The sequence below is a fragment of the Pinus tabuliformis genome, chromosome 1_2, assembly GCF_031772625.1.
Source record: "Pinus tabuliformis cultivar Carrire ecotype Pingquan chromosome 1_2, CPIR1, whole genome shotgun sequence".
In the NCBI taxonomy this organism is placed as follows: Eukaryota; Viridiplantae; Streptophyta; class Pinopsida; order Pinales; family Pinaceae; genus Pinus; species Pinus tabuliformis.
In genome coordinates this window covers 684,058,132-684,067,806 of record NC_142298.1, presented here as the reverse complement: position 1 = coordinate 684,067,806, position 9,675 = coordinate 684,058,132, and the positions used below count along the sequence as shown (strand labels likewise).

Sequence of the window (9,675 nt, the reverse complement as noted above, 5' to 3'; positions counted from 1 at the left end):
TTTCATTTAAAATGTTAAATATTTCATTTAAATATAATGTAGAAAAGCAAACATTTTGTAAAATGACAAAATTTGTCTCTACATAGATGTTTAATATTTCATTTAAACATAATGTAGAAAATCAAACATTTTGTAAAACCATTCATTAGACAATGACAAAATTTGTCTCTATATAGACGTTAAATATTCCATTTAAATATAACGTAGAAAAACAAACATTTTGTAAAACCATTCATTAGACAATGACAAAATTTGTCGACATAACACAAGCACATATAGACGTTTCTATCTTTTTATTATGCATTGTGCTTATTGCAAAAACAAACATGGATGATATTTATATTTTATCTTTTTATTATAAATTGTTCTATCACACTCACTTAAGATCCCTTCATTGAAACAATTATCATTAAATCAAGTTTCCCCTTCCTTACATTGAAACAATTATTTTAAATCAAGTTTTCCAATTTCTATAAGCATCTATCTTGCTTATCTTCATATCTTCACAAAATTTTTGTTGGATAAAAAATACTCATAAAAATAACTAATAATTGATAAAAATTACTCATAAATAACTAAAAACCCATAATTTTTGTTGGATAAAAAATACTCATAAAAATAACTAATAATTGATAAAAATTACTCATAAATAACTAAAAACCCATATGAATAATCTATAATGAAATGAAAATCAAAATCAATGTCAATTGTTGAATCATTAATTCATGATCATGCTTGCCTATCTTCCTATCTTCACAAAATTTTTGCTGGATAAAAAATACTCATAAAAATAACTAATAATTGATAAAAATTACTCATAAATAACTAAAAGCCCATATATGAATAATCTATAATGAAATGAAAATCATGTCAATGGTTGAATCATTAATTCATGATCATGCAGTTTAGCTTTGCTTTTCCATATATTTAGAAGAATTTCATGAGCAATAAGAAATTTTATTTTAGCTTTGCTTTTCCATATATTTAGAAGAATTTCATGAGCAATAAGAAATTTTATTTTAGCTTTTGCTTTTCCATATATTTAGAAGAATTTCATGAGCAATAAGAAATTTTATTAAACCCTATCAATAAGTAATAAACCTTTCATCAATTTTTCTTATTAAACCTATCAATAAGTAATCAACCTTTCACCAATTAAGATTTGTATTTTATTAAACCCAATCAATAAATAATCAACCTTTCATCAATTTTTCTTATTAAACCTATCAATAAGTAATCAACCTTTCATCAATTAAGATTTCATCGATTAAGATTTATTGATTAAGAAATTTTATTAAACCCTATCAATAAATAATCAACCTTTCATCTTTCATCTTAATTATGTGTCTAAACATCTAATACTCTATTAAGATTTGTTGATTATGTGTCTAAACCTCTCAACCTTTAATTGAGAGGTTAATACTCAATAAAACCCTATCAATAAATAATCAACCTTTCATCTTTCATCAATTAAGATTGGTTGATTATGTGTCTAAACCTCTCAACCTTTATTGAGCCTTTAATACTCAATTAAGATTGGTTGATATGTGTCTAAACCTTAAACCTCTAACCTCTAATACATCTAATAGCATCCACTAAAGGGTGACTGAGGACAATAACATTATTTCCAAATTGACTCCAAGAAACAAAGTTGTGTGCTATAAAGCAAGGCTAGAAGATTTGCATCCACTAATGGGGTGACTGAAGACAATAACATTATTTCCAAATTGAGTGTCAAGAAACAAAGTTGTGTGGTATAAAGCAAGGCTTAACAAGTGGAGAAGATTTTCCAAATTGACATTATTTCTGCCTCATTCACATTCCAAGAAACAAAGTTGTGTTGTGTACTAGAACAAAGCTTAACAAGTGGAGAAGAGGAAACAATGGGTAGTAAATCAGGCACATTCTAACAATGACCTTTTGTTAGATTGCTTCTCAGCGTGTGCAACCAATTAGCTTCACAAGTGGAGAAGAGGAAACCATGGGTGATTTAATGACCTTTTGTTAGATTGCTTCTCAGCGTGTGCAACCAATTTCCAAATTGACAGCTTAACAAGTGGAGAAGAGGAAACCATGGGTGATCTTTTTTTGTTAGATTGCTTCTCAACCAATTTCCAAATTGACAGCTTAACAAGTGGAAAAGAGGAAACCATGGGTGATTTTTTTTGTTAGATTGCTTCTCAGCGTGTGCAACCAATTTCCAAATTGACAGCTTAACAAGTAGAGAAGAGGAAACAATGGGTAGTAAATTAGGGACATTCTAACAATGACCTTTTGTTAGATTGCTTCTCAGCGCGCACAACCAATTTCCAAATTGACATTATTTCTGCTCATTCACACTCCAAGAAACAAAGTTGTGTACTAAAACAAAGCTTAACAAATGGAGAAGAGGAAACAATGGGTAGTAAATCAGGGACATTCTAACAAAAGCTTAACAAATGGAGAAGAAGAAACAATGGGTAGTAAATCAGGCACATTCTAACAATGACCTTTTGTTAGATTGCTTCAGAGCGCTAGCGCAACCAATTTATAATAAGCGATATTCTCTCCATGTTATCAAAGCAACTAGAATTCATGCAAATTCATGCGCAAATTCATGCATTAGAAATATACAAGCGCTATAAGCATGCAAGTCATGCATTGCCAGTCTTTAAATTGCAACTCCCATCGGTAGTATGCAAGTCTTCAAGTCAAATTCATGCATTCATAGATAGTTATTAAGAGCTATAAGCATGCCAGTCTTGTAAATTGCAACTACCATCGGTATTAGAAAATAAAAAAATATGAACAGTATTCCATCAACTGAAAGATTCTTGTATTCATAGGTAGTTACAAGAGCTATAAGCATGAAGTCCTGCAAATTAATTGCAACTACCGATGGTATAAACGAAGCCTTTACAACTTCCAAAATTCTTGCATTCATAGGTAATTACAAGAGCTATAAGCATGCAACTACTAAATTGCAACTACCGATGGTATAAACAAAGCCTTTACAACTTCCAAAGGCCTAATTAAAAAATAAAAAATATGAGCAGTATTCCATCAACTTTAAGATTCTTCCATTCATAGGTAGTTACAAGAGCTATAAGCATGCAACTACTAAATTGCAACTACCAACAATGCAACTACTAAATTGCAACTACCAACAGTATAAACGAAGCCTTTACAACTTCCAAAGGACTAATTAAAAAATAAAAAATATGAGCAGTATTCCATCAACAACTTTAATATGTCCTGTAAATTAATTGCAACTACCGATGGTATAAACGAAGCCTTTACAACTTCCAAAATTCTTGCATTCATAGGTAATTACAAGAGCTATAATCATGCAACTACTAAATTGCAACTACCGATGGTATAAACAAAGCATGCAATTACTAAATTGCAACTACCGATGGTATAAACAAAGCCTTTACAACTTCCAAAGGCCTAATTAAAAAATAAAAAATATGAGCAGTATTCCATCAACTTTAAGATTCTTCCATTCATAGGTAGTTACAAGAGCTATAAGCATGCAACTACTAAATTGCAACTACCAACAATGCAACTACTAAATTGCAACTACCAACAGTATAAACGAAGCCTTTACAACTTCCAAAGGACTAATTAAAAAATAAAAAATATGAGCAGTATTCCATCAACTTTAATATTCAGAATAAACGAAGCCTTTACAACTTCCAAAACTTTAATATTCAGAATAAACGAAGCCTTTACAACTTCCAAAACTTTAATATTCAGAATAAACGAAGCCTTTACAACTTCCAAAGGACTAATTAAAAAATAAAGAATATGAGCAGTATTCCATCAACTTTAAGATTCTTGCATTCGTAAGTAGTTAAAGAGCTATAAGCATGCAACTACTAAATTGCAACTACCAATAGTATAAACGAAGCCTTTACAACGTCCAAAGGACTAATTAAAAAATAAAAAATATGAGCAGTATTCCATCACCTTCAAGATTCTTCATATAGGTAGTTAAAGAGCTATAGAGCTGCAACTACTAAATTGCAACTACCAATAGTATAAACGAAGCCTTTACAACATCCAAAGGACTAATTAAAAAATAAAAAATATGAGCAGTATTCCATAGATTCTTCAAGATTCTTCATATAGGTAGTTAAAGAGCTATAAGCATGCAAGTCTTGTAAATTGCAACTACCGACGGTATAAACGAGCCTTTACAACTTCCAAGATTGTATAAGTAGTTAAAGAGCTATAAGCATGCAAGTCTTGTAAATTGCAACTACCGACGGTATAAACGAGCCTTTACAACTTCCAAGATTGAATCTTGGATTCATAGGTAGTTACAGGAGCTATAAGCATGCAAGTCGTGTAAATTGCAACTACCTATTGTATGAACATAACATATAAACGACGCCTTCACAACTTCCAAGAAATTAAAAAATAAAAAATATGAGCAGTATTCCATCAAGTGAAAGATTATTGCTTTCGGTAGATATCTTGGATTCATAGGTAGTTACAGGAGCTATAAGCATGCAAGTCGTGTAAATTGCAACTACCTATTGTATGAACATATAAACCACGCCTTCACAACTTCCAAGAAATAAAAAAATAAAAAATATGAGCAGTATTCCATCAACTGAAAGATTATTGCTTTCGGTAGATATCTGAGCAGTATTCCATCAACTGAAAGATTATTGCTTTCGGTAGATATCTGTATCAATAAGTTTTTATTGCAAGTCCAAAAACAAAAATGAAAAAAATTATTGAAATATCTGTATCAATATGTTTTTTTTTACAGAAGTCCATAAACAAAAATGAAAAAAAATTCTTGCTTTCAATAGATATCTGTATCAATATGTTTTTTTACAGAAGTCCATAAAAAACAAAAATGAAAAAAATATGTATCAATATGTTTTTTAACAGAAAGTCCATCAAAACAAAACACAAAGGCTGCGGCAATGGAAAAATATGAGTAGTAGATATATGTATCAGTGTTTAAACAATAGCCATCAACTGAAAGATTCTTGCTTTCAGTTGATATCTGTATCAATGTTTAAACAATATTCATCAAGCTTTCCATAGATATATCAATGTTTAAACAATAGTCATCAAACTTTCAAAAGATATCTCTGTGAATGTTTAAACAATAATATTGCAGAAACTCGTGCATTTTTTGTCAATTGAATTACTTGAATCTGAGCTCCAGTAGTATTCCCGAGTCTGACAAAGTTTCGGCATAAACGAGATTTAATAAATATAATATTCCCGAGTCTGACAAAGTTTCGGCATACACTAGATTTGTCTGAATGCACATGAACATATGAAAATACTCGTGGTACAAAGAAATGGTAGATATATGTATCAATGTTTAAACAATAGCCATCAACTGAAAGATTCTTGCTTTCAGTAGATCTCTGTATCAATATTTAAACAATATTCGTCATATCTGTATCTGTATCACTGTTTAAACAATGGTATTGCAGAAACTCGTGCATTTTTTCTCAATTGAATTACTTGAATCTGAGCTCCAACAGTATTCTAACCCAAAAATGCTGACTGAGTTACTAAATATAATATTCCTGAGTCTGGCAAAGTTTCGGCATAAACCAGATTTGTCTGAATGCACATGAACATATGAAAATACTCGTGGTACAAAGAAAGGTTAGGTTTTAAAAATAGAAACTGAGAAACCCTCGGCAAGAATATTCATGAATTACGCTCCAATTACTTTCAATTTTTACACGACCTAGCAAGATATAGTGACCAGGATTGCACCTAGATACTCATTTAGGTAGGATTTACAGTTTATTAATCTCCATCTATAGTACTAAACAATATCTGATGAAAATTACAATCTTGGTAGGAATGCCTCGAATTTACAGTTTATTAATCTCCATCTATAGTACTAAACAATATCTGATGAAAATTACAATCTTGGTAGGAATGCCTCGAAAACTGGAACACAAGTGAAGCATTTCACTAAAAATACGCTACCATTATTCATGGTATTCTTGTAAATAAAGAGTCGGTAGACACTTGTTCTTATGTTCCCATTGAACTATCTTGACGGTGGTTCTGAACCTTGGTTACTTGGTGTTGGATTTGATCCGCCAGTTCCATTATCTGGGGGTCCAACACCCCATTTCCCTTCTTACTCTGAAGGCTCAATAACATGAACTCCTCCATCTGTCATTCCAAGAATGAATTGATTCGGTTCGGATGGGATGTAAAGCGACGACTAGGGGATATGGATTACTGCTGCATAAATAACCCAAACAATAAATTAAATCGTAATATGCCTTGAACAATAAATCAAATCATAGTATGCGCTTGTCAAAAAGCCAAGTCTTAAAAATAGATGTATCAACCATGACAGAATGAAAAAGTCCATTTACATGTTCATTCTCGATGGTAAATATGCAGAAGGTGCAATGCGACAGTGAGGGATCAAGCTTTCTGCATCAAACACTCCAACTGCACCATCACAGAAGCTCGGATAAACTAGGATGTTGTCACATGAGTATATGGTGCTTGGCGCTTGAAATAGGAGTAGATAGGGAATCATGAGGAGACCACTGCAATCCAACCATGTAACAAGTTCATCCAATCAGATACAGAAGGTAAGTGACATTATATAACTGTCTATAACCATGTAACAAGTTCATCCAATCAGATACAGAAGGTAAGTGACATTATATAACTGTCTATAACCATGTAACAAGTTCATCCAATCAGATACAGAAGGTAAGTGACATTATATAACTGTCTATGTTTGAATTCAAAAATGCTTACAAGTACTTACATGGCGATATATAGTAAGCTGCTTCTCATGAACAACGAACAAGTGAATTTAATTATTATGAGACTGTACTGTTGTATCCTCGACTGGTGGTGATGATCTTCCTGGCATGGCGCCTCCGGAAGCATCATATATATAGTAAGCTGCTTCTCATGAACAACGAACAAGTGAATTTAATTATTATGAGACTGTACTGTTGTATCCTCGACTGGTGGTGATGATCTTCCTGGCTGTACTGGTACAACTTTTGACTTCCGCTAGTCCCACCCATCTATACCCCATAATAGACGTAACTGCCAAAAGACGTGTTTGAGTGCATGAACTTTTTTACTCGGTAAATTTATGTATTTTTTAAAGTGAACATCATGGAGGCAGACTATATAATAATAAAAGAAACTATATACCTGGGCATCAGTTTCAGAAGACACTAACACATTCAAAATATGTGAAAAGGCCAGGCCTGTGCTTTTCTTTTCCTCCAGCTTTTTTTTTAGCTTTAAAGATTGCAGCAAGTTCAGAGCATGCCGCTTAAATGCCATTTTTGGTAAAAGGGCACAATGAAGAAAAATGATAAGAATTTTAAATTCAAAGATATATTCACAGGCAACACCTCATCAACTCAAACATTGTGTATTGTGTATTTGAATTGATGAATCCTCCATGCCAATTGGAATGATGTTATTGTCTTGAGGGTGGAAAGCCAGAAAAGTGGCTCCAGGAGGAGGTTGCATGAAATATGCAATGACCTACAATGTATCTCTAATTAGTATGCCGTAGCCTGCCGTGAAACGGGTGATTCAGATAAATTGTGAGCCTTTGAAATCTTAGCCTATAGTGAGGAACGTTACGCAAGAGCCTTCTAGAGTTGTCCTGAACTGAACACCATTACCCCCATAATTTGAAAGTTGACGGTGGGATTAGAGAATAAACCCCTAATTAGCATGCCATGAAACCAGTGATTTAGATAAATTGGGAGCCTTTGAATTCTTAGCCTATAGTGAGGAACATTACACAGAACCTTCTAAAGTGATCCTGAACTGAACACCATTACCCACACATAATTTGAAAGTTGAAGGTGAAGACATTAGAGAATAAATCCCTAAGCAAACCAATGTACCAAGAAATTATATATTATATATATAATCGGAAACATTGAAATGAAACTGGTCTTTAGGTAAAAGGCTCTGTTACCTTAAATGTCATCATATTGAACAAGGAGACCTTGCCACCAAAAGCAGACATCATATGCCTATAGTGAGGAACATTACACAGAACCTTCTAAAGTGATCCTGAACTGAACACCATTACCCACACATAATTTGAAAGTTGAAGGTGAAGACATTAGAGAATAAATCCCTAAGCAAACCAATGTACCAAGAAATTATATATTATATATATAATCGGAAACATTGAAATGAAACTGGTCTTTAGGTAAAAGGCTCTGTTACCTTAAATGTCATCATATTGAACAAGGAGACCTTGCCACCAAAAGCAGACATCATATGTGAATCATTCTTAGACAAAGCTGTACAAGCAGCCGCTTCTTCTGGATTTGTGTCAACAATGTCATTATTCATAACGACCCACTAGCTTGCTGCCACATCCGTGGTGGAATCATTACTACATAAGAAAACAGCTGCAAATTATATGTCAAAAATTACAACTAACAAATAAATAAATAAAACAAGCTAAAATAAGAAGGAAGCAAATGACAACTATTTAAGAACCCCACCTTTCCAGATGGATTCGAGTCACTCCGCGGCCATTTTCATAGGTTATGGAGAGCATTGGATGCCAGTGCTAAAACAGCGACACCGGAATTGGTGTATATCAGTCTTACTACCTGCAAGAAATAGCACATTCCTTGTTTGGATCGATCAATATCGACAGAATTTAGTGTTTTCTGTGTAATAGAAGGATGATTGCATACCTCGCTCGCATGCATTGTGGCAGGCAACCTAGAGACCTACACTGACCCGAATCATTGATTCAGTCAATTTCCAGTTCTTGCTCGTCTGTAACCTCATCTAGAAGCCTTGGTTTAACATCTGGGGTCGGACTGCTATCTATACTACTCTGCACACATGTCTCGAGTGTAGATAATTGTTAGAATCCATTGATCATATCATCCTATTCAAGATATGCCAAAATAATGGTTAATAGAACATTTGAAAGGGGAAAAGAACAAAATCCTATGGTATATGGAAACTTGAAAGCAACAATATATGGACTCTGGAGTGAAAGTTTAGAAAATGATAAAAGTTTTGAAAATGGATATGGCTGGACAAATATGAAGCTCTTACAAAATTGGTCTTTGACAATGTAGGTGGAAGTCTCCCCGAACGTTCGATAGCGCTGGGCAGGGAGCCAGGAGCATTGATTGCTGGAAACATGACATTCACAATTGAAGTTTGCATAGTAAAAAAGATCTAGTTAGAATTTAAACTTTATCATTAATTAGCAGTGCATGTTTAGCAGTGCATGTACATAGTAAATGTGCATGGAAGAAGCAATTTACCTTTGTTGTCATTGTCTCTGGTGGCACTCTCGTTCCCTCAAAGGATCACTCTCCAGCATGCGAATTAAGCGAAATCCCTCTGCATTGGCTAAGATCAATATGCCATTGAACTTTAACATAAGCGAAATCCCTCTGCATTGGCTAAGATCAATATGCCATTGAACTTTAACATTAATTAGCTGTGCATGTACATAGTAAATGTGCATGGAAGAATCGATTTACCTTTGTTGTCATTGTCTCTGGTGGCGCTCTCGTTCCCTCAAAGGATCACTCTCCAGCATGCGAATCAAGCTAAATTAAGCTAAATCCCTCTGCATTGGCTAAGATCTTTATGCCATTGTCATTTGTTGTGAATGCAAACGAGGAACCATCTTTACTGAAATGAAGGCGAGGA

At 33.5% G+C, this 9,675-nt stretch overlaps 1 long non-coding RNA gene across 2 annotated transcripts; it reads right to left on the bottom strand.

The window, feature by feature from the left end:
• Positions 1 to 6,060: 6,060 nt before the first annotated feature.
• On the bottom strand, positions 6,061 to 9,675 carry LOC149207565 (uncharacterized). 2 transcript variants are annotated; one of them, XR_016252666.1, is made up of 9 exons: positions 9,504 to 9,675; positions 9,282 to 9,369; positions 9,067 to 9,174; positions 8,694 to 8,839; positions 8,496 to 8,606; positions 8,212 to 8,399; positions 6,873 to 7,056; positions 6,360 to 6,539; positions 6,061 to 6,222 (listed from the first exon to the last, which is right to left on the bottom strand). It is a non-coding gene; the product is annotated as an uncharacterized LOC149207565 (long non-coding RNA). The 2 variants fall into 2 exon arrangements; XR_016252665.1 differs by having other exon boundaries at positions 9,282 to 9,360.